Consider the following 13,296-nt stretch of genomic DNA (forward strand, 5'->3'; position numbering starts at 1 on the left):
GGTCGTAAGTCGAGAACTACCTGCACAATTAATGTTGTTGCGTGCATGCAGCCATGGTGCTCTTTTCCACTAAACTAATTTAGGAGGAAGGAACAAAAATTAAAAAAAAAATTAAAAAAGAGCTGCTTTTCCAGAACTTGAAATCAACGCTTCCTGATTTAACAAAGAGCATTAGTGGATTTCTAATCTGCTCTTCTCCAGCCTGGATCTAGTCCAGTGATTTTGGCCGATGGAATGAATGTCCATTTCAAGAAAAAAAACCCATCCATTTCTTGCTTGCTCTTTGGACCTTCTTCATAGGGGAATCACAATTTGCAACAAGACAAAACCACAAGGAGGAAAAAAAATAGAATACAGATACCTTGGGTATGGCCAGTCTGGAGAAAAGAAGAAATAGGGGAGACTATAGTAGCAGTATTCCAGTATTTGAGAGGCTGCCACAAAGAGGGGGGTGGTGGTCAACTTAATTTCCAAAGCACCAGAGGGCAGGACAGGAAACAACGGATGGAAACTAATCCAGGAGAAAAGCAACCTGGAATGGACTTCAAGCTCCAAAAACATCCTCAAGGACAAAACAAAGCAATTTGATAATCTGGTTTCTTTCATATGTTAGCAAAGAGAAGTCCAACCTAGAACTAATGAGAAATTTCCTGGCAGTGTGAACAATTAACCAGTGGAACAGCTTGCCTCCAGAAGTTGTGGGTGCTTCATCACTGGAGGTTTTTAAGAAGAGACTGGACAGCCATTGGTCTGATATGGTATAGGGTCTCCTGCCTGAGCAGGGGGCTGGACTAGAAGACCTCCAAGGTCCCTTCCAAGTTCTGATATTCTACGTTCTACGTTCTTTACAGACAGCACAGAAAAAATGATCTGATTTACTGCCACTGGGTGGCAAAGACTTGCCCCTTATAGGGATCATTTGAAAAGCGTCCTGGGCAAACTTAGAGAATGTGCAGAAAGTCACTTTTTTTTGCTATTGAATCAGCTCGTTGCTGATTTAAATCCCCTTCCTTTTCCCTTGATTTAATAAATTAGGCTGCTTGGATCTAAGCCGACGTTTTCCTGAGGGATTACTTTTTCCCAGCAGGAAATGGCTTCATAACAACAGGTGAAAAAAACCTTCCTCCGGCCTCAACGAGATCATCAGGTCCACCCCAACGGAAGAGTTTGGGGCGAAAGAGAAAGTGAGGCGGCAGTGTCGCCATGGGTACTAACCACGATTTGTTTTAGTGACTGTTCAAAGTTACAGAAGCCTGAAAAAAAAGGGACTGGCAAATGGGAAGGTTTTCACACTTCCGACCGTTGTCGCATCCTCCTGGTCCAAATTCAGACACTTCACAACTGGCATGTAGGTCTGACAGTTGGATTGTCCTGGCATCATGAGATTCCCTTTTTTGACCTTCCCAGCTGGCTTCCGACAAGCAAAGTCAATGGGGTGGGACAGCCAGATTCGCTTACCAACTGCATGATTCACTTAACGACAGTGGCATAAAAGGTTGTAAAATGTGATGGTGTGGGAGGGGAGAACTCTCACTAAACAACTTCCTTGCTTACCAACATAAATTTTGGGGTCAACTGTGGTCGTAAGTCAAGGATTACAGGCAAATAGGGCTAATCTAACCTCACCGAGTCCCAGCACCTTGCTTAATAATGGAAATTCTGGTCTGGACATAAATCAAGGACTTCCTAAATACAATTACGATGATTGCAACATTCTAGGATCATCCGATTGCCATCTGCAACCTTCCCAGATGGCTTCTGAGGAGCAAAGTCAGAGGAGGAAGTTAGATTCGCTTAAGGACTGCATGTTTTACTTAACAACTGCAGCGGTTGGCTTAACATCTGTGGCAAAAAAGGGTGGTTAAAATTGGGCACAACTCTCTTTAACTGTCTTGCTTAGCAACCCAAATTATGGGCTGAGCTGTGGTTTGCAAAGCGACCCGCCGTAAATAGAGGACTGTTTATTCAGTTAATGACCAGCAAAAATTTGCAAAAAAGAAAAAAAATACAACACAAAAAGTAATCGAACAGAGGAAACAAAACAAGAGATAACAAATATAAAATAACAGAATGCAACATGCATTGCTATAATGGTATTAACAGAAAAATGGAATTGGAAGGCAGCGTCAATTCCCTGCGCCAGCGTAAAACTAAAATATCACATTATGAAGTAAAAATACATATCACCTAAAACAAGATAGCTAGCCAGCATTAAACCCAAAGAGATGAATACAACAGAAGCCATTATTCCCAGGCTTCATTTTCAATGCGGCAAAAAAAAAAAAAGAATTTTGGCTCCTGCACAAACGATAAAGGATTTGCAATATTCTAGATCAGAAGACGGTTCACAGCTAGAAATGGTCTGCACTGCTAGGAAATTTATATATTAGGGGAAAAATAGAAGCAGACCCCACGTCCCTATAAAACTGACAACCTAATAATACATGCAAAAAGTATGTATGTCAGCACCTGGGCAGATCTGCTCAGCTAAATGGATTTTTTTGGACTATCCTTATTTACTTTGCAGCAATGCAGATGGTTTAAAAAAAAGGGTGGCTCCAGGCCCTTGCAAAATTTGCTCATTATAGTTTGGGAATTTTTGTTAAATGCCTGTGTTAACTTTCAAAAGTAACATTAATTTTTTAAAAAAAAAATATGGGTGGGTGAGATGTTTTATCCTGGAACCATCAATTTCTTTGCCTTATTTCTACTATTTTTACTTCCTTGACTGGGTTAGCAGTCAATGGCCCATCATTCTAACCCTGAGTGGGTTCCTTAATATCCCCCACCCCATCCCAAAAATGTGCATCCTGCAACAATGAGCAACTGATGTGAACCATGTCTCCACCATACTGCTTTCGAGACTTGTGTTTCTTAAGATTGGCAACTTTTAAGATACGTAGACTTCAGCTGACTGGGGAATTCTGGGAGCTGAAATCCTCACATCTTTGTTGTTGTTAGTTGCGAAGTCGTGTCCGACCTATCGCGCCCCCATGGACAACGTTCCTCCAAGCCTTCCTGTCCTCTACCATCTTCTGGAGTCCATTTAGGCTCAGGCCTACTGCTTCAGTGACTCCATCCAGCCACCTCCTTCTCTGTCGTTCCCTTCTTCTCTTGCCCTCAATCTTTCCCAGCATTAGGCTCTTCTGCAGTGAGTCCTTCCTTCTCATTAGGTGGCCAAAGTATTTGAGTTTTAGCTTCAGGATCTGGCCTTCTAAAGAGCAGTCAGGGTGGATCTCCTCTAGGACTGACCGGTTTGATCGCCTAGCAGTCCAAGGGACTCGCAGGAGTCTTCTCCAGCGCCATAGTTCAAAGGCCTCAATTCTTTGGCGCTCAGCCTTTCTTATGGTCCAGCTTTCACTGCCATACAATGCAACTGGGAAGACCACAGCCTTGACTATACGCACTTTTGTTGACAGGGTGATGTCTCTGCTTTTTAGTGTGCTGTCTAGATTTGCCATGGCTTTCCTCCCCAGGAGCAAGCGTCTTTTAATTTCTTGGCTGCAGTCCCCATCTGCGGTGATCTTGGCGCCCAGGAAAATAAAATCTGTCACTACCTCCATTTCTTCCCCATCTATTTGCCAGGAAATGAGAGGACCGCATGCCATGATCTTCATTTTCTTAATGTTGAGTTTCAAGCCAACTTTTGCACTCTCCTCCTTCACCCGCATCAAGAAGCTCTTTAGTTCCTCCTCACACCTTACAGATGCCAAGATTAAAAATTATTGCTCTTGCCTCCCCATGCATTTGATGGAGGGAGCTGCCGCTCACAAAAGCGCACCCCTTTGAATAAAACGTCTTCGTTGGAATAGGTTTCCCATTCTCCTCCTAATTTTGACCTCTCCTAGATTGCAGGTAGTCCTCAACTTACAACCATTTGCTTAGTGATTGTTCGAAGTTACAACTTGTCCTCATCCTTACAACCATTACAACCTGTGATCAAATCAGCATGTATGTACAACAGCTGCAGTCAGAAAGCCATTTGCAATCTTCTCCTGACAAGCAAAATCAAAGAGGAAACCCAGATTCACTTAACAACTACATGATTCATTTTTAACCAAAGGGCAGGACAAGAAACAATGGATGGAAATTAGTCAAGGAGAGAAGCAACCTGGAATTAAGGAGAAACTTCCTGACAGTGAGAACAATTAACCAGTGGAACTGCTTGCCTGCAGAAGTTGTGGGTGCTCTATCGCTCGAGGTTTTTAAGAAGAGACTGGACAGCTATTTATCCAGAATATATAATAAAAATAAAAATAAAAATAAAAATAAAAATAAAAATAAAAATAATAAAAATAAAAATAAATAAATTAATAATAATAATAATAATAATAATAATAATAATAATAATAATAATAATTATAATAATAATAATAATAATAATAATAATAATAATAATAATAAGAAGAAGAAGAAGAAGAAGAAGAAGAAGAAGTAGTAGTAGTAGTAGTTGGAGGGGACCTTGGAGGTCATCTAGTCCAACCCCCTGCTCAGGCAGGAAACCTTATACCATTTCAGACAAATGAGTGTCCAGTCTCTTCTTAAAAATGTCCATATGGGGCCTTCTGCTTAAGCCGGGGGTTGGACTAGAAGACCTCCAAGGTCCCTTCCAACTCTGATGTTCTATGTTCTACATTCGTTACAGAAAGCACAAAAAATTGATTTACTTCCACTGGATGGCAAAGATTTCCCCCCATTTGCCCCCTTCCAGCCCTATCCTATCCTATCCTATCCTATCCTATCCTATCCTATCCTATCCTATCCTATCCTATCCTATCCATTTCCTTAATTACAGCAAAAAAAGATAGTAAGATCTTTTAACAGCCACTTTGCTTTGCAATGGAAATTGAGGACTACCTGCAACACAGCTCTCCTTCTACAATACCACATCTGCATTGTGGATTTTTGCTATGATGTCAGCATCTTTTCCCTGCACCCCGCCCAGAGTCTCTTTGGACTAGGGTGGACACTAAACGCCGTAAAAGAAACACAATAATCACAAACACAAAAAAAGAAATAGTTTTGTCTGCAAATCCCTCTTGCTCCACTGGTTTCTGAAACTTTCTAATCCATCCGTGCTGTCAAAACACTTGGCTGAAATAACGTGGCTCCAGCAGAGAAAAATCTCCCCAGTTGAGTCACGATGATACAGAGAAATCTGAATTTTGTAATATATTTTTATTCGCCACGTATAATTCAATGAAACATTGACTTTGGAGGTGGGGGGGGAATTGTAGGGAGAATTCTCCTCTCTGCCTCCTCCTATGGAATACAGGTAATCCTCAACCGACAACCACAATTTTCATTGCTAAGAAAGACGGTTGTTAACTGAGTTGCGCCCCGCTTTATGACCTGTTTTTGCCATGGTTGTTAAGCGAATCACTGCAGTCATAAATGGGGATCACAAGGGGGTTAAGCAAATCCGGCTTCCCCCATTGGGTTTGCCGGTCAGAAGGTGGCAAAAGGGGATCACATGACCCCAGGACACTGCGACGGTCATAAATATGAGTCAGTTGCCCAAACTTTGGATCACGTGACCACAGGGATGCTGCAACAGTCTACGTGTGAAAAAGGCTCACAAGTCACTTTTTTTTCAGTTTCCACTGTGACTTTAAATGGTGGCTAAATGAAAGGTTGTAAGTCGCGGAGTGCCTGTAAACATAGGTCAATAAAGGCGAGGCACGCAGATTTCTCTCCTTTTCCCTTCAAAGGGGCGAGGTTCCTCCCCGATACTTTGCAAAGCTTTGCAAATAAGAAAACCATGACTCAAACTAGAGAAACTCTTTTGGCAGGAAAACACACACACACACACACACACACACAGGTGTTCAGGGCAGATCCGGGTTAATGAAAGCCGCCGCTGAGCAAACTGTCCGTTTTTCAACCACAAGGAAACAAGGCGGGCCAACAATGCTTCTAGTCCTCATGATCTCCCGATTCTTTAAAATGCTCATGAGGAAAAAAAAACAGCAACGCAGCAGTTTGACTCTGGGGTCAATTCACACATCACACAAGGCCAAAAGTGGTTTGCTTGGTTTAACATAGTAGGTGAATCAGGCTGAGGTTTGAATAACTGTTAAGATATTTAAATAGTTGGAAGAGTAAAATGTATAATGGGCCAGAACACAGTTGCAGCTGATTGATTGGAGAGGGTGGGCTCCTGCATGAGGCAATCTACGTTATGATTGGTTGCTAGGTGTAAAGGGGGAGTTTCCCTTTTTTCCCGCCTTTTTGTTCTGTGTGCTCTGTGTTGTTCTGTGATTTACCTCATGATGTAGTGATGTGCCTATTTTGTTTGCTCTAAATGTAAATGTAAAATATATTTATTTATATAAAACTACAACTTTGTGTCAGCGTCTCTGACTCCATTTGCTGCACAATTCTCTGACAATAACCATGGGTCACTGAGTAAACCATAAAGAATACAAAATATCAGAGATGGAAGAGACCTTGCAGAGGTCATCTAGTCCAACCCCCCCCCCCAAGCAGGAGACCCTATGCCATTTCAGACACATAATTCTCCAAACTCTTCTTGAAAACCTCACCTCCAATGATGGAGCACCCACAACTTGTGAAGACAAGCCATTCCACTGATTAATTGTCAGGAAAATTCCGTGACTTAGCAAAACTCATCAGTCTGGCCCCATATTTGCTGCATTCACACAACACACTTAACCTGGTTCCTGAATTAAGCCACCCTCTGGATTTCCAGACAGCCAGATCACACAGTATTCTAAGCGATGCTCCCAATGAACGAAAGTTAAAACTAATAAAGTGGGTTAAACTATTTAGGTATAACTGACTTGTTTATGAATATCGTGTGAATCCAATTAAGGCCTAAGCCTTGGCCCCTAAACCAGAATGGCTGGGTTCAACTCCAAATCAAACCAACATATCCTAGCTAGCCTAATGTGTGAACCTTATTACTACCAATCAACTCAGCCAAGAGAAATTTTAAGGAAGAAACGCACGGAGGCTCAAAAAAATAAATAAAATTATCTTGGGGAAGAGAGGATTGTATTTTCAGGTTGATCTCGTTTATTAAAACCATCCCAATACATCTCCAATCTTGTCACACAAGTCATGGCATCCTCATGCAATGATGCAAATGAGTACATGTCACTTGCCCTGCTCTGACAAATTTTGCAAATGAGATTTTTTTTTTCAAACGAAGAGGAATTGCAAGGTCCTCGACATACAACAGTTCATCTAGTGACTGTTCAAAGTTACAGAGACACTGAAAAAAGTGACTTGTGACTAGTTTTCCCATGACCGTTGCAGCATCCCCAGGGTCACGTGATCAGAATTCAGATGCCTGCCAAGTGGTTTCATATTTATGACGGTTGCCGTGATCGCTGGGATTGTGCAATCCCCTTTTGCGACCTTCCGACAAGCAAAGTCAATAAGGAAGCCAGGTTCACTTAACAACCATGTGACTCACTTAACAACTGCAATGATTTACTTAACAACCTTGGCAAGAAAGTCAATGGGAGAAGCCAGATTGACTTAACGGTCATGTTACTAATTTAACAACTCCAGTGATTCATTCAACAACTGTGGCAAGAAAGGTCGTAAAACGGGGCAAAATTCATTTGACGACTGTCTCACTTAAGAACGTAAATTTTGGGCTCAATTGTGGTTGTATGACGAGGACTACCTGTATAGCATTAATAGGGCAGTTTGCTCACACATTAGACTCAACTATCCTGGGATTGACTTTGTTTAAGTTCCCAGGCCTACTAAGCACACATTCCTCTTGTGGTTTCTGAAGCGTAACTTATGACTTATGCAATAATAGAGGAATCCAGTCAACGGTGGCTTATTTGAGAAAGCATTGTTATAGAAACCTGGCTTAGTTTGAATCCAGTCCAAGGGCAGACCACATGTGACTTTGTAAATGTTGCTGGGTGTCAAGCTCATTGCCTTCCTCATGTTTTCTGTGTATCTGCACCAGGGTTTCTCAACTGTGGCGACTTTAAGATGAATAGAATAGAATAGAATAGAATAGAATAGAATAGAATAGAATAGAATAGAATAGAATAGAATAGAATAGAATAGAATAGAATAGAATAGAATAGAATGGAATGGAATGGAATGGAATGGAATGGAATGGAATGGAATGGAATGGGAATAGAGTAGAACAGAACAGAACAGAACAGAACAGAATAAAACAACGTTGGAAGGGACCTTGGAGGTCTTCTAGTCCAACCCCCTGCTTAGGCAGGAAACCCTATACTATTTCAGACAAATGGTTGTCCAATCTCTTTTTAAAAACTTCCAATGTTGGAGCATTCACAACTTCTGGAGGCAAGTTGTTCCACTGATTGTTATAAAGATGTGTGGACATCAACTCCCAGAAAGCCCTAACCCAATCGATTCTGGGAGTTGGAGTGCATCCATCTTAAAACTGCCAAAGTTAAGAAATCCTGGTGCAGATATACACGCAACCTGATATATCTCCTATGGGAAAAGGAATTTAATTACAGGTAGTCCTCGACTTACGACCACAATGAGCCCCAAATTTATTTTGCTGAGCTAGACACTTGTTAAGTGAGTTCTGCCCCATTTTACGAGCTTTCTTGCCACAGTTGTTAAGTGAATCACTGCAGCTGTCAAATTAGTACCACAGTTGTGAAGTGAATCTGGCTTCCCACTGACCATGCTTGTGAGAAGGTCACAAAAAGGGATCACATGATCCCAGGACACTGCAACAGTCATAAATATGAACCACTTGTCAAGTATCAAAATGTAAAGCACATGACTGTCGTAAGTCGAGGACTACCTGTATTCGTCCTTTCCCTGCAGAGGTAGTCCTTGACTTACAACCATTTGTTTAGGGACTGTTTGAAGTTGCGAAAGCACTGAAAAAAGTGACTTTTGACAGTTTTTCACACTTACGTCCATTGCATCATCCCCATGGTTACATGATCAAAATCTGGATGCTTGGCAATTCATTCATATTTATGACAGGGAAGCCAGATTCACTTAACAACCATGTTACTAACTTAACTAGTATAGGTGGTACCTTGTTCAATAGTAGTAACTGTGAGAAGGATTTTGAGCTGCCAAAAAAGCCAACACAGTGCTAGGCTGCATTAACAGAGGGATAGAATCAAGATCACGTGAAGTGTTAATACGACTTTACAAACCCCTGGTAAGGCCACACTTGGAATACTGCATCCAGTTTCGGTCACCACGATGTAAAAAAGATGTTGAGACTCTAGAAAGAGTGCAGAGAAGAGCAACAAAGATGATTAGAGGACTGGAGGCTAAAACATATAGGGAATGGTTGCTGGAATTGGGTATGTCTAGTTTAATGAAGAGAAGGACGAGGGGGGACAGGATAACAGTCTTCCAGTATCTCAGGGGCTGCCCCAAAGAAGAGGGAGTCAAGCTATCCTCCAAAGCACCTGAAGGCAGGACAAGAAGCAATGGATGGAAACTCATCAAGGAGAGAAGCAACCTGGAACTAAGGAGAAACTTCCTGACAGTGAGGACAATTAACCAGTGGAACAACCTGCCTCCAGAAGCTGTGAATGCTCCAATACCGGAGGTTTTTAAGAAGAGACTGGACAGCCATTTGTTTCCTGCCTGAGCAGGGGGGGTTGTACCAGATGACCTCTAAGGTCCCTTCCAACGTTATTGTCTTAACTGCAATGATTCACTTAACAACTCTGGCAAGACAGGTCATAAAATGGAATAAAACTCGCTGAGCAACAGAAATTTTGAGCTCATTTGAGGTTGTAATGCAAGGCCTACAGCTCAATTGCTCCCATTGCAAACCAATGTCCTGAGCTGGATCCACAAAGAAGGATTAGCAGCTAGTAGTTGCACGTCCTCTGATAAGCTGAAACAGTAAATTTCCCTGCTGTTCCATTACTAAAGCCATAAATATTTACCAGCCAGGGCAGCCATAAATAGAGGACTAACGGTGAAGTCATTTGTAAGACACTTGGATGTGAATTACCCAGGGGACAGCAAAAGCTGATCCAGCCTAAGAAATGTCACGTTTTCAGCAAAATCGAGGACCACAGGTAGTCCTTGACTTACACTTCATTTAGTGACCATTCAAAGTTACGACGGCACTGAAAAAAGTGACATCACCAGTTTTCAGTTACCTTTATAGCAGGGGTCTTCAAACTCCGCCCTTTTATTCCTGGCTGAGGAATTCTGGGAGTTGAAGTCCACCAGTCATAAAAGGGCCGAGTTCGAAGACCCCTGCTTTACAGCATCCCCATGAACATGTGCTGAAAATTCAGATGCTGGGCAACTGGTTCATACTTATGTATCTCAAGGTCATGTGATCCCCTTTTGCGACCTTCTCACAAGTAATGTCAGTGGGTGACGCTAGAGCCACTTAACTGGGTTACTTACTTATTTATTTTATTTATTTAGATTTATATACCGCCCTTTCCCGAAGGACTCAGGGCGGTTTACAGGGCATTTAAAAGAAAGTCAATACAAACGTTAAAACAAATTTAAAAAGATTAAATTATCTGCTGCAATGATTCACTTCAAGTTGTAATATGGGGCAAAACTCAGGCTGAGGCAGCACTTCCTACTGCAAGCCCAATTTATTCAAAGTTGTGTACCTATTTATACATGGCACCAGCCACCCGTACACTCTGCCTCCGAGACACGCAAACCATGCTAAGAACCAATGTTTTATGCACAAGCGATTTCACGCTGGCTAAACACAGAATCGTACGGCTGGCTGGGTTCCGAGAGGCCATTTAATCCACCCTCCTGCTCAACGGGAATCAGATTGGATGGCTGCCCATCAAGATGCTGACCAGTTTCTGCACGGAGACATCTATAAAAGATTGGACAGCTCAGCACACCCTTGATCAGGTTTGTCTTTTTTTTAAAAAAAAAAGTTGGAATCTGACTTCCTGCATCTTAAAGCAGAATAGCCTGAAAGAAAATAAAATTTATTTATTTATATTTCATATTTATATTAGCTTTTGGCCTTCCTTTCTCTCTCTCTCTCTCTCACTTGCTTCAGATACCTGGAGAGGTTTATCGTATTTTTTCCATCACTGCTCTTTTGGCAAGCTCTTTCAATTTCTCCTAGAATCCAAGAGTTGGAAGGACCTCAAAGGTCATCAAGTCCAGCCCCTTGCATACAGGATTCCCTACTTACAGATGACTTGTCAGCCTTTGTGTGAAAATCTCCAACAAGGAAGAGGAAACCCTATTCCTTTGATTGGCAAGTCTGTTACAAGGTTTTCCTAAATTCCCCTGCGTATCGACATTGGTGTTTCTCAACCTTGGCAATTTGAAGGTGAGTGGACTACAACTCCCACAATTCTGGGAACTGGAGTCCACCCATCTTCAAGTTGCCAAGGCTGAGAATACAGATTAAGACAGTTGGAAAGGACCTTGGCGGTCATCTAGATCTCAATCCCCTGTTCAGGCAGAGACTTTTTTTAATCTATATCCTTGATGCTTTATCTCATGAGTTCTAGCAACTTGGCGAGATTTTAGGGAAGGGGAAGAGAAACGAAACAACAAAGCGATGGCATTTGAAGGGGGGAAAAAAGGAACCAGCCTACAAAAATGGGAAGTTAGGACTGGTCCCTTGTTTGACATCAAAGCACAACTCCACAGTTGATCTCACGCAACGCAACAAGTCCCACTGTGATTTTCCAAACATGGCTTAGCGGCCGGGAAGGGTAAACCCAGCCACCATGGCTTACAAACCACAGTTTAGCATTAGAGAAAAGGACCAGCCCAGCCCAAGCAGGCATAAGATGGGTCCTTTTAAAGTTACTACTCCTATCCGACAATTAACCAGTGGAACAGCTCGCCACCAGACGTTGTGGGTCCTTCCATCACTCAGGTTTTCAAGAAGAGACTGGATAGTCACTCGTGGTATACCTTCTCCTCCTTGAGCAGGGGGCTGGACTAGAAGACCTCCAAGGTCCCTTCCAGCTCCTATTCTGATTCATTTGATTCATCATTTGATTCAGACTTCTGCTGCTCACTTTGCCCTTATTTTTTCCCCCCCATTCAAGATTCTAGTCCCTGTGGCAAAGTGGTGGCCAGCAGAAAACCAGGAACTTGTTTGAACTAGGCTGCTTCAGGAGGAGGTTGGGGCTAGGTCCAACAAGTTCCTCCTTCCTCCTGGCCAAACAGCTCCCCCCCCCACTTTGCCACAGGGACTAGAGCATTGAATGAAGAGGGGAAGGGCGAAGAAAAGAGCGGAAGCCGGCCAGCTAAAGAGGGGGGGGGGGCTGACATTTCTCTTTAAATAAAGAAGCCGAGGTCCCTTTGGGAGGCTCTTCCCAAACCCAGTTTATTTCTCACCCCCCCACCCCCACCCCGCCTTCCTTTCAACTCTGCACACCTGCAAGCTGCAATCTCAGGCTCTTTGCCAGCAAACCAAAAGCGGCTCCTTTGCAACCCAGGATGGCCCGTGGTTTGGCAAGCCTCAATTGCACGCGCCCCCCCCAAATCCCGGAGCAGAGACACCCCCAAAAGCAGCGAACGGAAGGAGGGAACGAAACCCCCCAGGGCTGCAAGATTAAAACCCAAAGGAAAACCAAGCGGAGGAGGAGGAGGAGGAGGAGGAGGAGGAGGAGGAGGAAAGAAAAAGAAGAAAAACGGGGGGGGGGAATCCTTGCACCCGGATCTGTCTGCGAGAGCTGGGAATGCACGCCTGGATCCACTCGATCCCCCGCAAGCCAGCTGAGCGCGGCAGCCTCGGGCTAAACCAGCTTTATACTCCCCGTCTTCTGCAACTGGGGACGGCGGAGGGAGCTCCGGCTTTGCAAGACGTCGCCCGCGGGCGCCGCTGCTGCCAGGCTCCCCAGGAATCACTGACACACACACACACAAACCCACAATCAGCGAACCTCACCTCGTTCCCAGCAGAAGCTCTCCCACCACCAGCGCCACTCCGCAACTCTGGATTTTTAAAGGGGAGGGGCTTGGATCAGGGGGAGGGGCGACAGCCCGCGCTTGCGCTTCCCTATCCACGGGGGGGGGGAGGAAGGTGTCTGGGTGGAGAGCGCTTAATCAGGGGTCTTCAGACTTGGCCCTTTTATGACTTGTGGACTTCAACTCCCAGAATTCCTGAGCCAGCATGGGGGAACTATGGCCCCCTCATGAGTTGTGGACTTCAACTCCCAGAATTCCTGAGCCAGCATGGGGAAACTATGGCCCCCTCATGACTCGTGGACTTCAACTCCCAGAATTCCTGAGCCAGCATGGGGAAACTATGGCCCCTTCATGAGTTGTGGACTTCAACTCCCAGAATTCCTCAGCCAGCATGGGGGAAACTTTAGCCCCTTC

At 43.6% G+C, this 13,296-nt stretch overlaps 1 protein-coding gene across 1 annotated transcript in view; it reads right to left on the reverse strand.

Annotated features, from left to right (window-relative positions):
• CAPN5 (calpain 5) overlaps positions 1 to 12,916 on the reverse strand; it is an 82,741-nt gene extending 69,825 nt beyond the window's left edge. The window contains exon 1 of the mRNA XM_081327827.1: positions 12,863 to 12,916. The gene's annotated coding sequence lies outside the window, so the exon portion shown is untranslated. The remainder of the gene's footprint in view (positions 1 to 12,862) is intronic.
• Positions 12,917 to 13,296: the final 380 nt, after the last annotated feature.

The sequence above is a fragment of the Vipera berus genome, assembly GCF_964194415.1.
Source record: "Vipera berus genome assembly, chromosome: 4".
Taxonomy (NCBI): domain Eukaryota; kingdom Metazoa; phylum Chordata; class Lepidosauria; order Squamata; family Viperidae; genus Vipera; species Vipera berus.